The 25,193-nt window shown below is 41.8% G+C and overlaps 1 long non-coding RNA gene across 1 annotated transcript in view; it reads right to left on the reverse strand.

The window, feature by feature from the left end:
• Window positions 1-2,351: 2,351 nt before the first annotated feature.
• Window positions 2,352-25,193, reverse strand: part of LOC123367280 — a 147,985-nt gene continuing 125,143 nt past the window's right edge. The window contains exons 2-3 of the long non-coding RNA XR_006578385.1: window positions 6,660-6,828; window positions 2,352-2,802 (exon numbers count right to left, since the gene is read on the reverse strand). This is a non-coding gene — a long non-coding RNA (uncharacterized LOC123367280). The remainder of the gene's footprint in view (window positions 2,803-6,659; window positions 6,829-25,193) is intronic.

The following is a 25,193-nucleotide window of genomic DNA, read 5'->3' on the forward strand; positions in this document are numbered from 1 at the left end:
AGTTTAATTTGCAGGTAATAGCTTCAGCAGCAGCAGCAAAGCAAAATCTTACTGGTCTAGTAAGTTACCTTTCAAAATCTTTCTGTCTCCATGCAGACAAGACTGGAGAGGAGAAAGCTGGAACAGGCTAAGTAGCTAGTGGCATACATATGCCAATGCAAGAAGGCTTCCTTTGCACGAAGTCAGAAACTGCACAATTACAATCATCATGAAGCTGCTCTTAGATTTATGAAGTAAACTGAGGTCATCTGAGGCAACCATGCCCGTTCTTCTGCACTGTGTATAGGTGACTTTGCAAGGGGGAAAAGAACAATCCTTCTCTTCCCTTCTTTTGTTCTGTTTTTAAGATACCTTATTCAATATCAGAATGCTTTTTGGTTAATAATCCAGACACCTTCAAACCACACTGGTGGAAATCAAAGAAGTCAGTGGAGTAACACCAGTGTCAGAACATTTTAAGTGAACTACTACCAGGCCCAGGATTCTGCCAACATCATGTATGACGTTCACTTTTGTGTGTATTTAAAACATTGTGAGAATTCAGTAATATTGATTATTTTTAAAAAAGAAAATCTGTAAAAATAAAAAAAACACCTAAGTGAAAAATAAACTAAAAGCAGGGTAGGTTTGATGCTGTAGCTCTTAGCAATATAACAAAATGAGCATGCTGGTTTTCTGGCATCTACACACAGTCATCTGTTGGGAGTGGGATTAAGTCCATTTATAAGGCTGCATGCCTATTTTAAAAAGGCATACCGTAAATTCTAACCCAATATAGTTTTAAAGGCATAGCCCATACAATGCAACAAGGGGCATTTCTTCTGAAAACAGACCCTCCTGCTTACCAATGGCACTGTGTTTTTTAGTGACATCCTGCCTTATGGCCTTACAGCCACATTTGAAAGGAAGGGTGGCACTAGAGAGAGCATGGATAAATTCCTACCACCACCCCGTACAGGACCACTGAGAAATGAAGGCAATGAGGTGCTAAAGGAACCATGATTCCGTGCTGCCAAGAGCCAAAAGAGCATCTACAACACAATGTGATCAATGGTATCAAAGGTGCTGATAGATCTGACAAAGGCAGGGGAGGAAGCTGGCCATTTTTATACCAGAGTTCAGCCTAAAGCCAAGCTAATAGAGGCCAAGCACATCCAAACTTTTCAGATGCACCAGAGCTGTTTCACCACACACTTCTTGGCTGCCTTAGCCAGAGAAGGATCGCTGAAGACTGGGCAGTATTTAGAAACTGCCAGCATCGAACAGTAGCTTTTTGAGAAGAGTGACAGCTCACTTGAGAAGAAGCAGTGTCCTGCCTTCTTGCAAGGACACTACATTGGGTAGTACAAACCATTCATAGGTTGGCATCTCTCCCTCTCCCCACTCCATGCCTGGCATCTCTCTCCCCCCTCACATCTTCTTGTTTGTGTTCCTCCCTCTCTTCTTTACGCCTTCCACTGGGCATTTCTCACTTGTACTTTCATTCTATTCCAAAAATTGCCCCCCTACTTTTCCTTGCCTCCTGCAACTTCTGTCTCCCCCTCCTCCTGGGGGGCTTCTTTGCTACCTTCTCCTCCATAGCTCTTGCAGGCACCTCTTGGCTCCCTTTGTATCTCCATCTGCATCCTTCCAGGTGTCTCACCTCCCTCCTTAGTGTCTCCTGACCCCTGGAAACTCTCAACCTACCTCCTCCATGGTTACTTCTGCACCCCTCAACTGGTCTCACTACTCCCTTAAATCCTCATAATTTCCTGTCTCACTTCCTCTGCAACCCTAGGGCTGCCTCAACTCATTCCAAAGTTCTTCCTGACTTCCCTCCCCTACCTCCCAGCAATATTTTTAAATGGAATATTTTTTCTGAGTTCACCTAGAACTGAACTTCAGCAGAGTTCCTGGGATGTGATGGGGTTGTTTGATCTGAGCTTCAGTTTGGGGATCTCTCTATTTCAGGTCTTCCCTCCCGTACTCCTAACAAAGACTTCAAAGTCTTACTGCAGTCAGGATAGCATCAGACCTTGTAATGAGTCTTCTTGCAATGTCTGGGACCTTCATAGTCTTCTGTTTTGAGTTTGAAGAGTAGAGCTCAGGTAGCTAAGGTTCTGATCAAGACTACAGGGAGGTAGCAAGCTGAACCAACCTCCACTGTCCCCGTCATTGCAAAGTACAGGCCTGTACTACTGCTATGGTATATACATTGCCAGGCGGAGAACAATTTGCACTTGCAATCACAATGCCTGGGACTGTGCACAGAGTAAACAAACAAGTTTATTTGCAAAGCCTGCCAAGAGGCAAATTTCACCACTTTTGCTTCATGTGCAAAATTTTTGCGCAGCTGCAAGCTCAAGTTGCCCTGCGAGCATTTGTGGGGGGAAGGGTGCGGAGCAAAAGGCTGGATTCCGACTTCTGCAGTGCCAGTGTCATGAAACTTTGGAGACATGAATCACTGTTCAACTCCACGGGTGCTGAGTTGTGGAGCCTCCGTGACCGGCACCCGCAGAGCCAGAATTTGAGATGAATAGAAGTCTCTGAGTGGAACTCCAGTGAATGATGTAACAGTTATACAGATGGCATACTGGTAATCATTAAACAGTTATGGCCAGCTTCAGTGGGAGAGCGAATGTGTGCGCCCAGGGTGATAAAATTCACCCATGAAGTCAAGAAAAATACACATATTCTGATTTTAGACGCATGGGTAATCAAAGATAGGAAAGTCCTTGCCACAATCGATCTGTTATCAGAAACCTAAGGCAGCTGGTTGGTTTCTGAACTTTGACTCACAGACTCCCATATGGTCACAGTTTGCTGCAAAAAAATAAAAAAGGTTCATGAATTTTTTCACCTCAGCAAGTACAGTCCAGTCTGAATGGTTTCTCCTCCCCACCCCCCGTCCATTTAAAAACCATATGTATATATTCTTGGAGCTCCATTGAAACATTAAAAAAAAAACGACGCCAAAGAAAATACAGTGCTGACACTATTTTATTTCCACTGCTGGGTGAACTGCTACAGGTTAGTTAAAGTGAAATGCAACAATCTGACTGGAATTAGAAAGCTGTCTTTTAACTGCAGTTATTATCCCTAGAACCTTTCTGGTAGCAGTCTCACAATATAAGTTTAAAATAAAAATCACTTTAATGGAGATCTCAGAGCTACATTTTTATATTGCACCATGCTGAGCTATTGATTAGCTTTACATTAATTTTACAGGCCAGAAGAATGTCATGATTTTCTCCCTTTGATTTCACTGCCCATCAGCAATTGTATCAGTTTTCTGCCTAGCTGCTGAGCAAAGTTAACTGCTGATGCACTTCCTATCCTTGACTTTTGATTCCAGCCTGTTTCAGCAATCTCAACCAGTCACTTCCTGTCTCCCCTACTTCATCGTCTGGCACTTACTTCAGACAAGTCAATATTTTTAAATTATATCTGTACCAGGAGTAATTAATCATAAAGCTTTATGCTTTGCAATGTTATTTGAACTTCTGCTTGGCATTCACAATTAGAAAACAAAACAAAATAAGTTCAATTGTGAATATCAACTTAGGTTCATATACTTGTAATACTGGTGCTCCTAATACCCGTGAATAAGTGAGTATTACTTATAAAGTCACTGCTCCATGACCATTAAAAATTACATAATTCAGTTTGACTTCTGATAATGCAGGAAAATATATAATTTTATAATCACCAATAGCCAGAGTTACTATATATGGAGACATATTATGTTGGAAAATATAAATGTTGTAATTCTAGGCATCGTCCTGAGCCAGGTGAGGGAAGAGGAAGGGAAGCATGAGCTCCACCGACCAAGGAAAAGCTCCTGGAGTCACAATTCCCCCTGCGCGGATTCTTTGCTCCAGGGTGGGTAGCAATTTACTGCGAATATAGGCCCACAGTAAATTTCTACCTGCAGTCTGGCTTTAGCTCAGCTACTCTGACCAGTGATTGTAGGGGCTCCATTAATTTCCTATTGATTCCTTGCCCCTCCCTGCCCACTGCACTTCCATCTGCTCCTGCAAAGGCAGTAAGCAGACAAGTAGCCTTGCTTATTCCTATGCCGCAGACCCAAGGTCCAGGTAACTCATATAGGGCATCACTGGGGCTCTCACTCCCTTGTGCCAGCATAGAGTCCAAGTTAAATCTAGCCCTGTAAGTGGAAACACGACATTTCTACCTGTAGATGATGACTCTGCATCTGTACTACAGCAATCAAGTTCTGTTGTGTCCTTTGACAGTGTCACATGATTCCTATCTTCTCGGGATGACAACAAATGACCCTGACAGTTCCAAACTGGTGTATCAGGATTGCAGAAATTCTTAAGCATTCTCTATGCCTACATAATCTATTCCATTATGCAAACATAGCAGCTTCGTAGAGATTCAATCCATAATTATGCCACAGCACTCTATCAGATCTATGACACCTACAACTAATAGGGTTGCGAACCCTCCAGGCTTGCCCTGGAATCTTCAGGAATTAAAGGTTAACCTTTAATTAAAGATTGTGATGTGATGAAACCTTCAGGAATATATCCAACCAAAACTGGTAACCCTACATGACTAATAGAAACTTCCACCAAACACACCAAGGCCTGATTCTGATCTTAGAGCACGAGTGGCTCCACTGTAGTCAACCCAGTTACAGCAGTGTAAAGCAACAAACAGGCTCATTGTTTCTAATCCTCATTTTAATAGCTCCATTTTATTACGTGTCCTTTGTGTTATGTTGTACCATTCACATCCAATGTAATGTCTGGACAGATAGCTAGCAATATCCATCTGTCCTAGAGGAATCAGTCTACTATCAGCCAGTCACGCTGCAGTGAAGGAACCAGCCTAGGATTCAGCAGACTGCTATTGTGTTTCCTTAAGACAACTGAAGAATACACCTGTGTCAGTTAGCAGAAATGCATCTAATTTATGGCATATGCTTCTTTACAATGTTTGTTTAAAACAAAAACTCTTCATAAAGTGTCCCAAGCAATTTTCGGGAGATTAATTATCTCTTTCCTTTTTCTTTTTCTACCTTTCCAAACATTTCAAGTCTCTCACAGATACTAAATCCACTGGATTTCAAATTATGTCACAATTAGCAGGAAATTAATTAGCATCTGGCCTATCCCCTAGTTTTCCTCCAGTGAAGATTGCCAACTTTTAACACAAGCCTGAAGTGAGGACTGAGAGACTAACACATCAAGTGGGATAAAGGATTTTGAAGTGTGTGTGTGTGTGTGTTTTAAAATGCACCTTGCAACGCTTAGAACTCCAGACTTGTGTGATCAGAAACCTTTCACTTTTTTAATCACCATTCATTTGGGAAGTTTGCAGCTGATCCTTTCTACCTTTTCACGGACTATCTTTTAAAATACTCATGCTCCCTTTCAACAGCAGAAGCCAAAGCTATTAATTAGCTATGTCTTTTAGTCCCACCATACAAAGTTTCTTCTTCACGTAATCTCTTCAGGTGCCTGTAAGGATTTTTCAGTCCATAGTGTCTATATATATCAGTCTCCCATCTGAGTCCCAGTTGACACAGTTTCCTGCATGATTTACAGGCCTCTGCAGTCTATTCTCTTTGCTGCTGTATGTATTTTCCAGTTCTTTCAGACTTCTATTATGGCAAACTACTAACATTTGTTTCTTTGCCTCTTCTTTCGAGGATTTTGGCCACCATCCACTATTCTCTCTGTTCTTCACCCCTGCTATTCCTTTTCATAGTTATTTCTATCACAGCCATCTTTTTTCCCATGTTGCATTTTGCAGTGTACAGCTGCCCTGAGGTGTTTAACTGTTTCTATTGTGCAGCCTACAGTGACATGCAGTAGCTTTGCAGGAGACTTTCCTCTCATATGTCACAGGTTTTAAGTCAAAAAACAAGAACCATGCATAAATAGTTAAAGAGAAACATGTTCCCCAAGTTAGCAGTGACGAAATGTTACTATCCAATGGCTTCTGTGAAATTAACTTGTGGTTCCAGACAAAAAAACACCTCAGCAACCGGCATTAATTAGCACCCTTGCTGACAGAGTCAGTGATAAGAAGAAGGGTTGCATGGCATGGAAGCTGAACGAGGTAGACTTAGCCATCGAGATGGTCCTTCCAGCATGATGCCAAGACAGTGTGGGGTGTGGAAATCTGCATTACCACTGCCCAGGATCTGTTCTGTATATACATCATAGATTTTGGTCAACAGAACTATGCAGCTAATATCTTTCAAGACCACAAACACTCTTGGAAAATAGGCAAAGAGAGAAAAAAGAAACCCCAACCCTTACCCTTTTGTGCAAACCCAGGGTTTCTAGAGTTTAGACTATCATGCTGGACATACCGCTTCCTCTTTGGTCTGACCCAGTTTTATGTTTCTTTCCTGAACTGGACATTTAGGGAATTTTGTCAATTTACTTTTATGTAAGGTGTTTTTTGTTGAGGGAGGAGTGGGTATTGACCAGTATCTCAAGCCTGTAACATTCTGAATGATTATAGACTTAAGCAAATAGTCGTAATCTATTCCCCACCCTATTCTTTTCCTTTACTGAACACAGAATATAAGGAATCTACTGTTTTTTACTGAATCCATAAACATAAGACAGGGGAGGGGCCAGGAGAGACAAAGAAAGAAAAAGGGAATCAGTGTAAACAGTCCAGCAAATTAAACCTACCTCATAATCGTATGCATGTCTGTTAGAAGAGCAAGTGATGGAACTACAGTCCAACAGCTGGGCATCTGGATTGTGCAGCTGACAGGGTTCCTCCATATGGACATAGATGTCAGTTTCTATACTGGATTTTGTTCAAGAAGAGGGGAAACTGAAGAGTTCTACTCAGTACCTGTTACAAAACAATATTGCCCCACATGGTTACTGCAATTCCATGTGTTGGCACTAAGAAGCACGTCAATCCAAGCCAAATGTATGTATTTGGTCCTCATGCCCCTAGGTTTTCAGTGACATTAGAATATTGGCACAGACATCTATTCACACAAAAGAGTGTCGGTTTGTCTGTGTAAACAGACAAGAATACCATGCTGAAATGACCTTTTACTCCTCCCACACCTCTCCCCAGAGAAGCTCACTCAGAGGAATGATAAGAACAAAGAAAGGAATAGAACCTGCTTGAGTCTCAGTCTAGCCCATCAGCCTTCCACAGGCCATTATAATAGTTTAAAATTTTTTTTTTAATTCTCTACGAAAACCAATTTCATCCTTGAATGTTCAATTGATCTACAATAAACAAACAGAAAGGCATTAGGGAAAAATACTGTGCATCTATTTTGCTTTGCTGTTTAGAATTTAATCCTGGGATTCTAAAGGCATGATTACAAATAATTCTGCTAATGGTCCTTAATGTATGTTTCAAATGTAGCTGCTTAGGATAGGACTATGGAGTACAGGTTCATTATGGATCAGAGGATTTTAGCCAGCTAGGCTCTCACTTTTGATTAAGGGGTTGAGCACTCAGCTCCAGTATGTATATTACATAAACTTTCACTACTGACCATCTAGACTCTGTGCCAGGGCCAGCTCCAGCTTTTTTGCCGCCCCAAACGGTGAAGCGAAAAAAAATAAAAATAAAATAAAGCCGCAATCGGCGGCACTTCAGTGGCAGCTCTACCGCACCGCTTCATTCTTCAGCAGCATTTCGGCAGCGGGTCCTTCCCTACAAGAGGGACTGAGGGACCTGCCGCCGAATTGCCGCCGAAGACCCGGACGTGCTGCCCCTTTTCATTGGCTGCCCCAAGCACCTGCTTGGTTCGCTGGTGCCTGGAGCCGGTCCTGCTCTGTGCAATAGATACATCATTTTGGAAGTTTTCTAAAGGTTACTTACATACTGTGACAGGCTTACTGAAAATCAATGTTAAGGTGACAATAAAACAGTAGTTTAGAGGACTCTGCAACTGAAGTTTCCACTTCCTGCTGAGCCCAATTCATAGACTTTAAAACCAGAAGGGATTGATATGATCTACCTGACCTCCTGCATAACACAGGACAAAGAACCTCACCCAGTAATTTCTGCACCGAGGCCATAACTTTTGTTTGAGCTATAGACTATCTTCTAAAAAGATATGCAATCTTGACTTAAAGTGCTGGAGAATCAACCACATCCCTAGGTAAGTTGTTCCATGGTTAATTGACCCCCTGTTAAAAATCTGCACTTTCTTTCCTGTCTGAATTTGTCTAGCTTCAGCTTCCAACAATTGGAACTTGTTAGGCCTTTTTCTGATAGTAGACCGGTCTCTATTCGATCAGAAATCTCTTCCCCTTGTAGGTACTTGTAGACCATGATCAAGTCTCTGCTTAACCTTTTCCTGGATAAAATAACTAGATGGAGCTTCTTTAGTCTCACTATATGGCAGGTTTTCCAGGTCTCAGCTCAATCGATCCCTTTCCAATTGGTCCTTTCTGAAGTGTGGGCATCAAAAGGAGTCACAGAAGTTAATGGTAAATATGGTTAATTATGTTTTTGTATTTCTGAAGAGGAGGAAGTTGCAACTGAGGGCTTGTCTTCACTACTACTTCATTGCAGCACCGTCGATCTCCCCGTAGTGAAGATAGTATCAGAGGGGTAGCCGTGTTAGTCTGGTTCTGTAGAAGCAGCAAAGAATCCTGTGGCACCTTATAGACTAACAGACGTTTTGCAGCATGAGCTTTCATGGGTGAATACCCACTTCTTCGGATGCAAGCTCTCAGTGTGCAGGAGAAGGAGGTCAAAGTGAACTAGCTGGACCATTCTAGGAACCCAAAGTCCATTGAAAGACTCCCATCCACTGGAATGAATTTTGCGTCAGCCCCCGAAGGAGTAAAAATGACAAGGCTAGGTTGTCTATAGGGTAATAAAATAGGCTCTGCAGATCAAGGTTCAAGTGAGTTTTATGTTACATGCAAAAACTAGCCTCAATTGTCTAGTGGATGTTTTTTTTTACCAATAGAAAACTACCACACAGAATAGCACATACAGTCTATAGTTCACAATGCACATAGGTATGGAGTTCAGATCTATCCGTCTAGATTCTTAAATCACACCCATCATCATAATATCTGAGCACCTCAAACCTGACATGCATTGGTAAATTTGCATGCACATTATCCACATTATCCCATGTCAGCATTATCAATATTGCACATTAATGCCAGATATACTCAGAATTATTTGCCTGAAGAGAAAAAAAATACTACAAGTTGCCTGAAATCTACTAGACAAGGTTTTGACAGGGTACAAGGTCCCAGCACAATAGTTTTTTCATCTTAATATATGAGTCCATTTAGTGCTCATGTAAATTAGGGACTAACAGCATTTCATCTGAGCCAGGTGATGAACAAATTTCTTACCTATTTGTGATTGTGTCCTGGCTCACAAAATCCCTGCTCTTCCTGTCATGGGACTCTTGAGCAGTGATTGCCAAACCAAGCCATACTGTGTGGTCATTTTTTTTTAATTTGCAAAAGTGTTAAGAATGAGAAATCAAGGCAGTTTTCACTTGTGACCTACACGTCCAGAGCTGAAAGATGAGTCCTCTAACCAATTGCACCACCACCTAGACCACAGTGGAGGGATTTTTAAATTAATAAGTTGGGTCACACAACACAGAGTATCAAAGCCCCAATCAGTTCTGATTTCTGATGCATTGCAATGCAAAGCCTCACTGGCCCCTTAAAAACAAAAGAGGACACCAATATACTTCTCCATCAATTCCAACTATTCTTTTTGAAAATGAGGAAAATGATAACAGGGAATTGCTCTGGCTCCACACATGTTTCTCTTTGGGCTATTATTATTTCTATTGCAGCAGCACCTTTGAGCCCCTGTCACACATCAGGACCTCACTGTGCTAAGTGCTGTACAACCACAGAACAAAAAGGATGGACTCTGCACCCAAATGGTTACAATCTCCGTTATGGGCTGTTCTGCCAATATATGCAGACTAGGTGGAGTAAATTTACCTACACTGCTGTTATTATTGTTATGATTAACTGTATTCCTTTAGCATATTGTGTTTCCTTTCATGGTCAGAACTCCACTGTGATAGACATTGTACAAAAATAGTCCCAGTCCCAAAATGCTTACAATCTAAATAGCTAAAAATTATCATCTTTGTTTCACTATTGGGGAACTCAGGGACCAAGAGCCAGAAACTAAACCATCATCTGCAGAGATCCAATCCCGTATTTTAACTATAAAACCATCTTCCCTTACACTGGGAATTTTGTGACTACGGCCTAAGCACTCAAATCATATTGAATGTAAGGATCTGGTGACCAAGCCCCTTAGGCTCCTTTGAAAACCCCAGCTCACAATCTGGAAAATAAATCTTGACTCTTATTTTATACCAGAAACTCAGCAGTATTTTGAATTACATTTTATAGTTATATAGCCTGGGAAAATTTGGTCTGCCATTCCATTTTATTTAGGTCAGATGTTAAATAAGTTTTAACAGACAGGGAAATATGTATAACAAATTATTTGATGCCCAAGTGGAAACCATGCAAAAGGTTAATCTTTTGTTCTTTAAGAGCCAGCATGTTGAAGAGGTCCCTGCAACATCTTTCATGATCTCCTTTGTTCACATGGTATTAAAAGTAATAAATAGCCTTTTATTTTTTTGAGTTTCAGATGTAGAATGTGCATGCTAAGATTAAAAGGAAAACAAAAGTGCAGAAATAACAAGATGCTATATAACACACAGCCCTTCATCACTTGCATTGATGCACAGTGTTACAAATTTTATCTAATCAACTGACGTTTTAAGTAGTGGAGAATTCAACAAGAATAACAATGTGGTGACAATTTAGGAGGCTTTTTTTCTTCATAAAAACACTGTCTTCTGTTTGGTCTAGATTCAGGTCAAGACATTTCACTAATTTGCTAGTCATTAAAAAGATATTTTTATACCCAGCCTGTAATATTATACTCTTCAGTGATTATGATAGCTCCCAACAGAATTCCAGACTTGAAAATGAAGGCTGGGAAGCTGAGCTGCAATTATGATACTTTAAATAATTCCACAAAAGTAGAACCACTGTTAAATAATTTATAGTCTTTGATCTTGTCACAGATCTACTGAAATCTTCACATCACTCAAGCTAAATATTTTCAAACAGAAATGGGATAGGTTACTTTTTTCCCCTTCTCTCAGTGCAGCCGCTCAGGAAATAGAGGTTCTAGGGGCCAAATTCTCATTCACTCCAGTGTAAGTTATTTCAGATCAGAATTTTGCTCAACATGTTTAACTCTTTCAGAAACTGGGTTTTACTAATAGTTTTTTTGAAAGATTTAAAAAAGTAATATTTTTTATTTTTAAAATAGTCTGAAGCACATTTATTAATACCTAGCAAGATCTTCAAAATACTACTCTTCCGCTGTGATATTTCTTTGTCTGTCCATACAAGGAACATTACATGTGCTGCAAAGGAGGCTAAGCATTAGGCTGATGAAAATACAATTCATGCTAAACTTTGTAATGGCACTTACATTCATGGTGTAGTAAGTCAGAGTCTGCCCCAACCTCACCCAGTTCTGGATGTGGAATAGTCAATGTTAGTATCAAAAGCATTGGGCCAAAAATAATATCTGGTGTAACTCCATTGAAATCAATAGAGTTGCATGGGGGTGGGTGTTGTCTTATTCAGACTGATTCAGACGCACATATTCGACATATTCATACTGAGCGGATAGGAACTGGGTACAGCACATAAGAGACTTGGGTTCTATTTACAGCTTTTCTTGGGGTGACCTTGCACAACTTTTTTGTTATCTTATTTGTGAAGTGATACTTGACAGTCTTCTGGGGAGAGAAGGCCTTGCTCATTAATTAGGACTCTGAAATACCCAGAAATGAAATCAGCTGGCAGCAGAGGTGAGACCAAAACTCCTGGCTCACAGCTGAGTGCACTTTCCCCTAGATGATGGTCTAGGGATCCAGAGTGTCTCTCTCTCATCCACAGAACATTGCCCCAACTTGATAGTGCAGCACAACAGACAATCTAATTCAGCTGAAAAGTCTTTCTCCTACACAGGTCCACAGAGCTGGTTGAATTTTTCCAGATTGCATTTTTGATGAAGTTTTTCATTGAAAAATTGATTTTAAATAGAACCTTCATACATACTGCTCAGCCCCCTAAAAATATCATTTTTCCCTTCAGCTTTTTTGACTGACTATTAAAGGGGTTGAAATCTTCTGATGATCAAAAAAGGTCAAAAGGTTGAAATTTTGACATTTTCTGAAAAACAATTTAAGAGTGTATCGTTTATTTTAAAATTCCAGTGAAATTTTTCAACTATTTTCGCTACCAGCTCTACTTCCCAGCCTTACAGTGGTGTTGTGAAGGTGAATCTATTTGTTATTATGCAGTTCTAAGGGCATAGACAGACTGACAAGCATTAGCTCTGCTTGACCTGGCATGCTAAAAATAACAGCGTGGCCATGGCAGCACAGGCAGCATCTCGAGCCATCCACCTGGGTACACACTCTGGGGGCTGGGGTGTCAGATGGGATTATATTCAGATGGCTAGCCCATGCCACCTCTGCCACACTGCTATTTTTAGCATGCTAGCTCAAACAGAGCTAGCACATCTGCCTTCCCACACTGAGGCCATGTCTACAGTGCAAAGTTAAGTCGACTTCATGTAAGTCAACATCGAGCCTCTGTTTTAAGCAAGTCAATCTTGTGTGTCCACACTACACTCATTGTGTCGGCAGAGTGCACATGCACTGTGGGTAGTTATCCCACAGCGCATGTAGCCAAGTGGAATTTTGGATTGGGCTTCCAATGCCTTATGGGACCAAAACATTGGCATGGGTGAGTATGGGAACATGGCGTTAGCCTCCCATGATGCACTTACCTTCCTCCTCCCTCCCTCCATCCTTCCCTGAAATCAACGGCAAACAAACCAAGCCTTTTTTGAGCCTTTTTTCATAAGCCTGGGTTACCCATGTGGACGCCATAGCAGGATAAATATGGACCCCACTCAGCTATACACCGTTGTTGTGAGCATTACAAACACCTCATGCCTTATCCTGCAGTATTTACACAGCCGATACAGGAGTCACTGCATGGAACAATGTAATACTACACAAGCAGCCCTGCTGGAAGACACAGAGCAGAGCAATTTCGCAGTTGCTGGCAACCGTCATGTATCACCTTGACACGGTTGAGCGCCTTTTCTGGGCCCAGGAAACAAGCACTGACTGGTGGGACTGCATCATTATGTGGCTATGGGATGACAAGCAGTGGCTGCAGAACTTTCGAATGAGTAAGGCCACTTTCCAGGAACTGTGTGAAGAGCTTTCCCCAGCCCTGAAGCACAGCAATACTAAAATGAGAGCTGCTCTGACAGTGGATAAGTGAGTGGCAATAGCTCTGTGGAAGCTTGCAGCACCAGACTGCTGCCAGTCTGTGGGGCGTCAATTTGGAGTGAGTAAATCTACAGTGGGATTTGCTTTGATCCAAGTTTGCAGGGCCATCAACAGACTTCTCCTAGGAAGGGTAGTGACTCTGGGAAACGTTCAGGACACAGTGGATGGTTTTGCTGTGATGGAGTTCCCTAACTGTGGTGGGGCGATAGACAGAACACATATCCCTATCTTGGCACCAGACCACCTTGCCAAAGAATATATAAACTGAAATGGGTATTGTGAAAGGGGCCATTTCACCGACATCAATGTGGTATGGTCAGGAAAGGTACATAATGCCTGCATCTTTAGCAACACAGGTCTGTTCAGAAATCTGCAAGCAGGGACTTTCTTTTCAGACTGTAAAATAACCATTGGTGATGTTGAAATGCCAATCGTGATCCTGCGAGACCCAGCCTACCCTTTGTTCCCATGGCTCATGAAGCCATACGCAGGCAGCCTGGACAGCAAGAAGGACCGGTTCAACCATAGGCTCAGCAAATGCAGAATGGTGGTAGAATGTGCCTTTGGACGTTTAAAAGGTTGCTGGTGTTGTTTGCTTACTAGGTTAGATCTCAGTGAAAAGAATATCCCCATTGTTATTGCTGCCTGCTGTGTGCGTCATAATATCTGTGAAACAAAGAGAAAAAGTTTCCTCCGAGGTTGGGGGTTGAGGCAGATCACCTCACAGCCAATTTTGAGCAGCCAGACATCAGGGCAATAAGAAGAGCACATCAAGGGGCTCTGCATCTCCATGAGGCTTTGAAAACCAGTTTCAGCAATGAGCCAGAGTAATGTAACACTTATCTGTGTTGTTCCTTACCATACTGTCCCCTGCATTGCATTTTCACCCCTGTAAACTCCACCCCAACCAGCCACCATGTGTTGAATGAATAAAGAGCCTTTTCTACTCAATCTGTTAAGTTTTATTATGCACGCAGACACACAGAGACAGCAAAGAAAAGTAAGATAACCTGGGGCAAAAGGGCTGATAACAGTGTGGAGGGAGAAACAAGGAAAGCTTACTTACAGATGCACTGCAATAACAATCAAAGGTGTGGGAATGGGTGCCTTCTGGTCCTTGTACCCTTCCCTGGTGTTGAGTGCAAGGAATACCAAACTCCACTCTACCTCCCCCCTGCCTCATAGGACATTTGGGGGAGGAGGATGTAGAACTGGGCAATGATGGCAGCAGGTTAAGCATAGGCTGCAGAGGGATTCTAGTATCCAGCTGCCTTTCTTGAACTTGAACCAGGTGCCTCAACATGTCTGACTGCTCCTTCATAATCCGTAGCATCTCTTCCTGTGTGGCATGCTCTTGTTCCCTGCATGTTCTCCTGTCCTCCCTGTCCATGTCCAGGTTCTCGGACAGTGTACTCCATGCTCTGAGCACCGTCTTGTCACTCTTGGAGGCATGCATTAACTCATTAAACGTTCTCCAGAGTCTTCTTTTTCCATGTTCTAATATGGTAAAGTCTCTGTCCCAGTGTGGAGGATGCACTGACGGACAAGGTTTCAGCTGCAAGGAATGCAAAGCACAAGGGTAGCACTGACAGTGCATACATTTGTTTCTGGTATAAGGTTACATTTTTTAATAAAAAAAAATCCCTCAATACACTTCACTGCAAGCCACAATGTAATCACAACTGCAGGCTATTGCAAGAGTCGGTTTGCTTCTCCAGCCATGGTGAGTAAGGCCGCGAGGCATGGGTGAGATGTCTTGTGCTGCTCCTTATTTGAAGACATCCTTGGGATCACAGGTTGGAACTTGAGAAAAGCCCTCCTTTCCCTAGCAACTTGGATGGAGCTTGAGGAAAGGCACCAGTGTAAAGCCCCCCAAATAGTTTGTTTTTTTACAAAAGCGGCACTGGGTTGGGGGAAAGGGAGACAAATAGGAAGACGCGACCCCTCCCCTCCTTTTTAATGCTGCTTGCAATACACAGTGATCCCTTCTAACCATAACCATGGCACAATTGAGAAAGTGTGGTTGTGTGACCCAGATTTCACCAAACAGGGGGCAGATTACTTGTTGAATTGTTTGTGGTTTAAGGGCTAACATTGAAAACTTCCCTTGTTTCCCCTAGGTGACACTATGCGTTATCACTCTCCTGAGAGTAACAGAGGTGGCAAGGGAGCAGATGTTGCAAGTGTCTGGGTAGATGCAATACTATGTGCTGCAATGATGCCAGCAGAGTTAATACTCAAATGGCGCAGGAAAATATCCTACCATGGTGGACGAAATAAGGCAGCCCTTCCCAGAAACCTTTTGCAAAGGATTGCAGGGTACTGCCATGAAAGCTTCCTAGAGATCTCCATGGAGGATTCCCAGGCCATCCCCGTGCACATAAACAGTCTTTTTTCTGAGAGCACCCTCTGTGTAGCTAGAGTGGCCACCGACGCCCACTACACCTACTTTTTTGTTCAGATTACACATAAAAAATAATAGCATGTAACCCCTACAGTTTGATTGGCAATGTGTACTTACCAAAAGTGATTTTCCTGGCATCACGCTCCGCCGCCAACTGGTCCTCCAGGGTTAAAAACAGTTCTTGGCTGTCAAGGAGAACGGATGCTCTGCGTGCCTGCCTCACATTCTCCTCCTCCTCCTCTTCCTCATCAACAAAGTCCTCCTCGTTGTTGCTCGAAGTTGCCCAGGGCTCCTGGGAGGTATCCACAGAGCGTTTTGGGGAAGTGGTAGGGTCGCCACCGAGAATTGCATGCAGCTCCTCATAAAAGATGCATGTCTGTGGGGCAGAACCAGAACAACCATTCGCCTCCCTTGTCTTCTGGTACACTTGCCGAAGCGCCTTTATTTTCACATGGCACTGCTGCACATCCCTGGTGTAGCCCTTCTCCCCCATGCCCCATGCAATCTTGGCATAGATGTCAGCATTTCTTCTGCTGGATCAGAGCTCTGCCTGCACAGACTCTTCTCCCCGCACAGCAATAAGATCCTCCACCTCCTGTGTACTCCATGCTGGAGCACGTTTGCAGCCTTGAGTTTTCATAATCAGCTGGGCTAGCAAGCTCTCCATGCTGATCATACAGGAAATGAACATTCAAAAGTTCCTGGGGCTTTAACAGGGGAGCAGCTTTTTCCTGTGTACCTGGCTGACATGCAGTGGAGTTGAAAGTGCTTTCCAGAGCGATCAGAGCGAAGCACTGTGGGACACCTCCTGGAGGCCAATTCATTCCAATTACACAGTGCAGTGTCTACACTATCCCCTTGTCGACCCATGGATGTCAAATCAAGCGCTACACCTCTTGCGGAGGTGGAGTACAGAAGTCGACTTTACAGGCCACTTAGGTCGGCAGAAGGGACTTGGTAGTGTAGACACATATATTATTAGATAGACTTAACGCGGCTTATGTTGACCTAAGTTTGTAGTGTAGACCAGGCCTGAGAAGTGCCCTCCCAGCTGCTTCATAAACATACCCAAAGACATTGAAGTGATATGAGCTGTGTAAGTTGATAGCCAAGCATAGACAATATTTTTTAAATTTTAATCCATGTTGCTACACCAAATCATCAGCACTTACCAACTGGTCTTTGAAAAACACTAAGTATCTGTTGCAATGCAGTGGCTGCTCATTCCATGCCACATTCCCTTCCATGTTTGATGCCTGATGCCATGAATGAGCGATCTACCTCCTTAACCTCCCAAGAAGCAGATACAACTTTACATTTCACCATATAACATTTTCTTGCACCAGATCTGAATGTGCCAAGCTACCGCAATTGTTGGTAAGATTTCGTAGAGCAGGCCAGCCCTGAGTGTGACTGTACTAAACACTGGGGCAATGTGGCTCTGCAGTGTATTACAGCCTGATGGGCCTGTCCCTGTGCTCTTATCTTTGGACAAGAGTTGCCCTCACGCTGCCTGAAGGAGTTTTGATCCGGGATACTAATATAGCATACTCGATACAGAACTAGCCATTGCATAGCATAGCTAAGAGGTCTGATTGTATGACAAGGATTTAGGCCTTTGGGGTGCTAACACCTAGTGAAAATGCATCTATATTGGCTTTTGTGCAAAGCTGCAATTTATATTTTTATCTTATCATCCGCACTACACAAGACAGCTAATCAGTGTCCTTTGATAACCAGTATTAAAGAATTTAACTATCTTTGCTTCACAGTATCATTACTTAAAATATAGTTCATATGTGCATTTGTATTTATTAAAACTTATACGGGTAGTTTCATGCATCCTTATAAATTCATATATACATTTTCCTGTCTCATCACAAAGTAGTAATACCTGGATTATGCCAATTCTGTACCTTTTTTGCAAAGGGCACTAAAATATACTATAATATAATGATGCAGAACATTATATATTTGGTAGAAAGTTAAATGCTAAAAATAAAGGCTTATATTTTGAGAAAAATGTAAGCAGTTGTGTGTCTGATTTATGTATGCAATCATGGTAATTATGTGCACAAATTAGGCAAGAACATGCATGTCTATTTTGCTGAAAACTTAGGCAAAAAATGGTACCAAACTGAATTTATCAATGGTGTCATCCCAGGTTTAGACGTAATAAATATATCATAGAGGACTTAATCATAAAATTAGGGTTTATAGGTGCTATGGTAATACAAATAAAAAAATAAATAAAATTGTTCACTATCATAGAAATTAGATTGCTGTTATGTAACCTATTCCATCCTCCTCCCAATGTATGATTATGCCCTATGGAGTATTTTCTACTGCTTTGCCCAATCCAGCTTTAAATCAATAAGATAATAGCTTTCCCCTCTCTTCCTCTGAGAACTGTTCTACAGCCATATAGATCTCACAAACTTGGTCCCTGTGAAAACAATAATTTTATTGTAAAACAAGTGGTTTAGTGGCTATTTGGGTCAACAAACATACAGTAATACTATACCAACTTTCTCTTTCTCTCCCACTCAAACTCCACTAGCACACTTCCAAGTTCCACTCATTGGTCTCTTTGCCCTTCATTCTCTCATCAGCTCACATTTCATATATCTTAATATCCCATACTAGCCCTTAACTGTTCCAAGCAGCCCCATTGACATATTTCTCTCCAAAAAAAGACACCAGCTCAGACACACAGAGGGCTTCCGACATTTTATTTCAGAGTAGAATGGTTCTAATAATCTGGAAGTGTTTAATTCTGTCTCTTTCCACATACACAAACCTCCAAGTCTTTAGGATAAGTTCTAATTGGAGCCACTAGTAAAATCCTGGGTATATTCTGTTTGCGATTATACATTCATTCTTACCAAAGTTACTATTGCTGAGTTGGGTCTTCCTCAAAGATTTGGTCTTGCATGAAGAAGTTTATTCTCAAGTGTGGGCTCCAGCAGCTAAATCCTCTCTTTTACAATGCTCGTATTAATGCAGAACATTATTTCTTATCTGAGTTTATATCACTTTTGAGATTTCCTCTGTTAAAAAATGCATTGGGGTAGATTCTCTACTGGTGTAAATCATCATAGCTCAATTGAAGTCAATGTCAGTTGATTACAGCCAAGGATTGGGCCCAAAGTGTTCAGATTTGTAGAGTGTTGGAGAAAAATCCACTGATAACATATCTGACCAGCAGTCTGGATCCTCATCTGGCTTCTCATTTGCTACTAGCTCCAGTTCAGAGGCCTAATATTTAAGGCCATCAATGGACTATGGCTTGGTATCTTCTAAGCTAATCAGGGATGTGAAGCTATTTATGTCCAGGATAAAACTTTTGGGACCCAGACACAAGATATTCTCAGTGGAGAATCAGATGTCAACCCCCATTTCTAATGGAGGGTATTAAAATGAGCTCAAGCCAAGAGGCAGAACAAATACAATTGAAAATGTTATATTTTATGTATAGGGATTAAAACAGTATTTAGACTTACCTTCCCTGGGTTCAGCAGCTTACATATTTTAGATTTTTCTACATATAAGCAGCTGAACCCAGGAAAGATAAGTCTAAATGCTATATTCATCACATAGACACTATATTATGGCTACATTAAAATGCTTAGGACATAGAAAGAAACCTCAATCATTGGAAGATTGAGCCCTTGCTAATTTGAATCTGTCAATTCTCTGCTTTCCCTCTGATTTATTGATTCAATCCAAACCAGTTCAGTTCAAATACATTCTGGAAAACTTATATAAATGGAGGAGAATGAATGCCCAGATTACTTACAAGCCAGCAAATGCCCAACGTTCACCACTATTCCAGCTATTTCAGACATGTTCAGCCCATTTCTATTTGTAACATGTTCAGTCTCAGAGGTTTGTGACCAGCTGAGAATGCACTGAGTTCTCATCATCACAACTGCTGACTAGATTTATGTCTTTTAAACCAACCCTTGCATCTATTGAAACAAAGAATGTAACAAGTGGGATTAGTTTAGCTGTTGACTTTGGATACCATGTACCCTACTCTCCATTCAGTGTTTGGCTGGGAGTGAAGTGTAGCAGCAATATCATATGACAAACCTACCACATGAATAAATGCTATTTCCCATTCTTCATGCAGTTAAATCTTTGGTAGTTGACCTGCTTAGGATATAACATCTATTCAGATAATAAAACCCAGCCTGCATGTAATAAAATGCTTTAATCCATAGTCCACACATAAACCTTCTCTAGAAACAATGATGGTTACAAACTATAGAGTCTAAAACTTTTCCTTAGCTAGGGAGCCAAAAATCCTTTAGCACAGAGCCATGTTTGAATTGTGAATTTTGTCTGGGAAAAGTATAAAACCCAATGCATAATTTCTGCAGATGTGGAATATCGCTAAACACAATCTAAGATGTGAACTCCTGTAAGATGTTTTTTCTAAGGGATGAGTTGTATAACTTAGTTTGTACTTACAGCCTCACCTATCCTAGTAAAAGCTAACTTTTGTAAATTAGGTTTATATACTGCTGTGTTTTTAATGGGGTTTACGATGTGGTTTTTCTACATCCCTATTTAACAGGTGTAGAAATACAAGTATATTTGTCAAACATTTTTATTATCTCCTTAATAACTTGTTAACAATGTTACAGTATTACATTATGATGTTTATATAAAAAGAAAGGGTTTCTTATCTCATTGCTAATCAAAGAATTTGTCCAAGTAATTCTTATTAACATGAACGTAAATGACATTGTGCGGTAATCCCTTGTGCATTGACTATCAAAGGGATCCACAGGGATCCAGTTCATTTAAAGTGATCTGAAGTCCTTTATGTTATTTAGAGATGTGGACCTTGCACACAGGTCCAAACAAGCTATTTAGTAAGAGATTGTTTGGACCATATCAGTTCTCTTACAGGGGCAGCGAGTTATATGGGCCCGTGGTGCACACGCTCCCTCAATATTCAGGGAACGGGGTCCAGCTCCTCCAGTGTTCGCAGCTAGGTCTCTCCCCGAGCTCCGCCTGCCCCCCTGCGCACCTCTCCTGGAGTGTCCCTGCCTGCACCCTGGGCAGCGGGCGGCTGCCCTGCCGTTCTGTGCTGCGCTCCCTCGCCGGCTGCTGGGGGCTACAAAAGGGAGCGGTTGCGGCTTTTGGGTGGAGGTTCAGAGGAGGAGCAACTGCAGCAGCTCAGGGAGCCCCAGGTGGCTACTCAGGCTGCCTTGGGCTTTTTCTTTCCCTTCCTCTCCTCTGCTTTTCTTTTGCTAGTTTCCCTTCTTTGTGGTTGTAGCCAGGGCACTCCGAACTCCCCTCCCCAGGCTTCCTCCTCCCCATCTCCACTTTGGGGGGAGAAACTCGGGCTGTTTTCCTGTCTCCTCGCTGCAAACAACTTCACCACTTCTCCTCCTCCCACTGAGCCAGGTCTTTCTCCCCTGTCTCCGTTGGTGCAATGTAGCCTCCAGCTGCCCCATGGTCCGCAGGATTTCTCGCTGCACCTCCTGCATGTGAGCAGCTCCTTTCAGGGCTTCTCACAGGGTGCAGCGTGAAGTCTCTTCCCCTCATTCTCCCCATAATCTCTCTCCAGAGTTGAGGGTGGGGAAAAGTTTGTTGATAGTTAGTTTTCACTCTGAACTCTTGTTTTTGAATGAGAATTTCTTGCTCTGGGCAAGTGTAACCCCCTGGACCTGAAAAGGGCCCTAGGAGCACATGCAGTGACAGTGGTGTGGGGTGAGTGTGCTGCCGGGGTGGGGGGGAGGGCTGGGGGGAGTTCTCCTCTCTGGCCCCAGCCCCGGCGCAGCCTTCCTGCACCAAACTCCTCAGCCCCCGCCCCACTCCAGAGCCCGCACCCCCAGCTAGAGTCCTCACCCCACCCCACATCCCAACCCTCTCTCCCAGCCCTGAGCCCCTCCTGAACCCCTCATCCCCGTTCCACAGCCCTCATCCCCGCACCCCAACCCTCTGCCCTAGCCCTGAGCCCACTCCCACTCCGCAAACCCATCGTCCCCAGCCCCACCCCACAGCCCTCACACCCAGGCAGAGCCCTCACTCCCCTACACACATTGTGCAATATAGGGAAACTATAAAATGCTTGCTGTTTCCAGTCCATTTTTACATTATTTTTTTTAAATATCAGCTTACAAGGCAGGTGTGGGTGGGGGAGGGGACTTGAACCTGTTCTGGGCACCACCAAAAATTACACAAACCTGCCGCTCCTGTTCTCTTAAACCTTATGGCAAGCTAGGACTAGTACTCCAATAGCATAAAGGGATATAAAGAGATCAAAGTAATGTACAGTATGTAAATTTAGAATGATCAAAGCTTTTCATTAGCAACCAGTGGATGGCAAATAATTGTATTAAGATGTATTACTCCAGCAATATCATTAGAGCAGTTCCCTTATCTGGGTGCAATTTTGTACTGATTGATTGTGAGTCAGCACCTCCAACGATGGATTTATACTGAGCCTCTTCCTCTTGGTACTTCAGGCCATGGGGAAGCTTTCTAGCATATTGTTAAAGGTTCCATGAGGACAAGCTGCTCTTAGACAGTATTCAAAGAGGAAGGTATAGGATAATTCTCTGTTTGTAAGCATGTGTGACATGGGGAATTGGTATATTTTTACAGCATATTATCAAAAGATCATGTTTCTCTATGCTTACATTTAAAATGTACAAGCAAGTACCATATGTACTTACTTAAATCCTGTACATTTATATACACATATCCATGTCTTTCCATCATTAGCTGAGAACACTGCTTTGCAGATGATGCCCCTGGTCAGACATGAAGATGGTTTGCAGAATAATCCAAATACTGCTGTGCAAGAAGAAGTTTGATCAACATGGTCCATAACATAGGGGGTATGAATGAATTATGTCACTTTGATGATATTCTCGAGAATACTGAGTTAAATAACAAGCCAGCAATAGCTTTAATTATGTACGATTTACCACATTTACCTGGGGCATTGTTTGCCCAGGTCATCACAATTACAACTTCTACCAATTCTAACACCCAAATCCTCCAAGAATAAAGAAGATTATTTAAGCATATTCACTCCCACTCCCTTTTTTTTAAAGCCAATTCACATAAACGAATCACCCATTTGCATACATGTGGACAATTTGCCTGACTATAAGGCATCTGCACTTTTATGTTCATTTCACTGACATCTGGAGTGCTATAAATTCAAACCTTGCCTTTTAAAAGAAATGTTGGTGATAGCATTGATCAACTGAGTCAGAATCAAATCTGAACTCTATTAAATATCTCAAGCTTTGGGGGATCCAAAACGAACCCAAAAGTTAACAGTTCTGGACAGAATACTGGTGGTGTTTTGGTAAGACAAGAAAAAAAGTTATATTAGGGTCTCAATAGATACAAGTCCAAAAGGAAAACACTTGCAACGAACAGCAGAAAAGCATGTATGAATGGTTGCAGTTATGAAAGAATAGAGCCTTCTTGTAGGCATTTTTAAGGATAAGTTTTTATATTAGGAACAAAGAGAATCCTGACAATGGTATTGGTCCATCACGAGATGGAAATGGTAAAATTATGTTCAATAAATATTTCTGTTCTGTATTTGGGGAAAAAGATGATGTACTCTCATCTTATGAGAATGATAACACTTTTTCTATTTACTGGTATCTCATGATGTTAAACGGCAGTTACTAAAGATATACATTTTAAAATCAGCAGGTCCAGATTTCTTGCATCCAAGAGTTTTTAAAGAGCTGGCTGAGGAGCTTAGTAGACCATTAATGGTGAAGTTCCAGAAAACTGCAAGAAGCTAATGTTTTGATAATATTTAAAAAGGATAAATAGGATGACCCATGTAATTACAGGCCTGTCAGTCTGACTTTGATCCCAGGAAAGATAATGGAGTGGCTGATAGGGACTCAATTAATAAAGAATTAAAGGAGGGTAATATAGTTATCATATATAATATAATATAATATAATAGAAATCAACATGGGTTTATGGGAAGTCGATCCTGTCAAACTAACTTGATAGAGACAAAGAAGGTAAGCAAGTTCTTTTACTGGACCAGCTTCTGTTGGTGGAAGATACAAGCTTCCAAACTACACAAAGCTCTTGATATCTTTTTTGATGAGATTACAAGTTTAAATGTTACTGATAATAGTGCTGATGTAGTAGACTTCTGTAAGGCATTTGACTTGGTACCACATGACAATTCAATTTTTTTTAAATCAAATATACAATTAACATGGCACACATTAAATGGACTAAAAGCTGTCTGATAGGTCTCAAAATACAATTGTAAACTGGGAATCATCATTGGGCAGATGTATTTTCAGTGATGTCACATGGGGTCAATGGGGATCAGTTCTTGGCCCTATGCAATTTAACATTTTTATTAATGACTGGACGAAAACAAAATCACTGATAAAGTTTGCAGATACAAAAAAATTGGAGAAGTGGCAAATAATGAAATACACTGATACAGAGCACTGATACCTGGATCACTTGGTAAATTCGGTGCGAGCAAACAACATAAATTTGAATATGACTAAATGTAAATGTATATATTTAGGGACAAATAATGTAGGCCATATTTACACTATCCTGGGAAGCAGTGACTCTGAAAAAGATTTGGGCACTGTGGTGGTTAATCAACTGAACATGAGTTCCCAGTGTGACACTGTGGCCAAAAGGACTAATGCGATCCTTGGATGCATAAAGAGCGTGTTATATTTCTGGAGCCAGCAGAGGAGGAGACAGACAGACAGACACAGAGGGAACTGATGGAAACACAGCTGTCTGCTGTGGTGGCTTTATTGTTCTGGCTGCAAAACTAAAAGTAACAGGAAAGTGAGACTTTGCACTGGGGGAGGGGCACAGAGCCCCCTGAACATTTAAAGGGCAGGACATCACATACTTCCACCCTACTTTAAAAAACTTTCCAAACACATACACATTATTGTTTACATGACTAACATGACACACTTTATAATCTAATTAAAAGCTGCCGGTGGAGTACAGCAGACTCTTAAATTGCAAGGGGTTATTCTGCCCTGGAATAGCAAAGCAGTAATCAAACAATTTATAGGTTCAGCTGCACAACTGGATTTCACACTCTCTTGGGATAATGTGGTAATGGTGTGATGGCAGTGTATTGAACATCAGGAACAGTTGGTGGTAAGGAATCAATTGGATCTGGTACCACAATTTCTTCCACCAAGTCATCAAAATTGTAATGGAAGGAGGCTTGACTGAAGGAACAGAAAGGTCCTACTGGAACATCTCCAGATTCTGGTATTGGTTGAGGCTGCAACTGGTCCATATGTCACTTCCATATAATATCACTGGATAGTTTTTCCACAAAACAAACAAGTCTCATACATTTTACAAGTTCACTAGGTTCCCATTTCACTCCACAACAGTGGTTGTGAGTCCACAATAAGTCTGCAACTTAAA

This window comes from Mauremys mutica, chromosome 3 (assembly GCF_020497125.1).
Source record: "Mauremys mutica isolate MM-2020 ecotype Southern chromosome 3, ASM2049712v1, whole genome shotgun sequence".
In the NCBI taxonomy this organism is placed as follows: Eukaryota; Metazoa; Chordata; order Testudines; family Geoemydidae; genus Mauremys; species Mauremys mutica.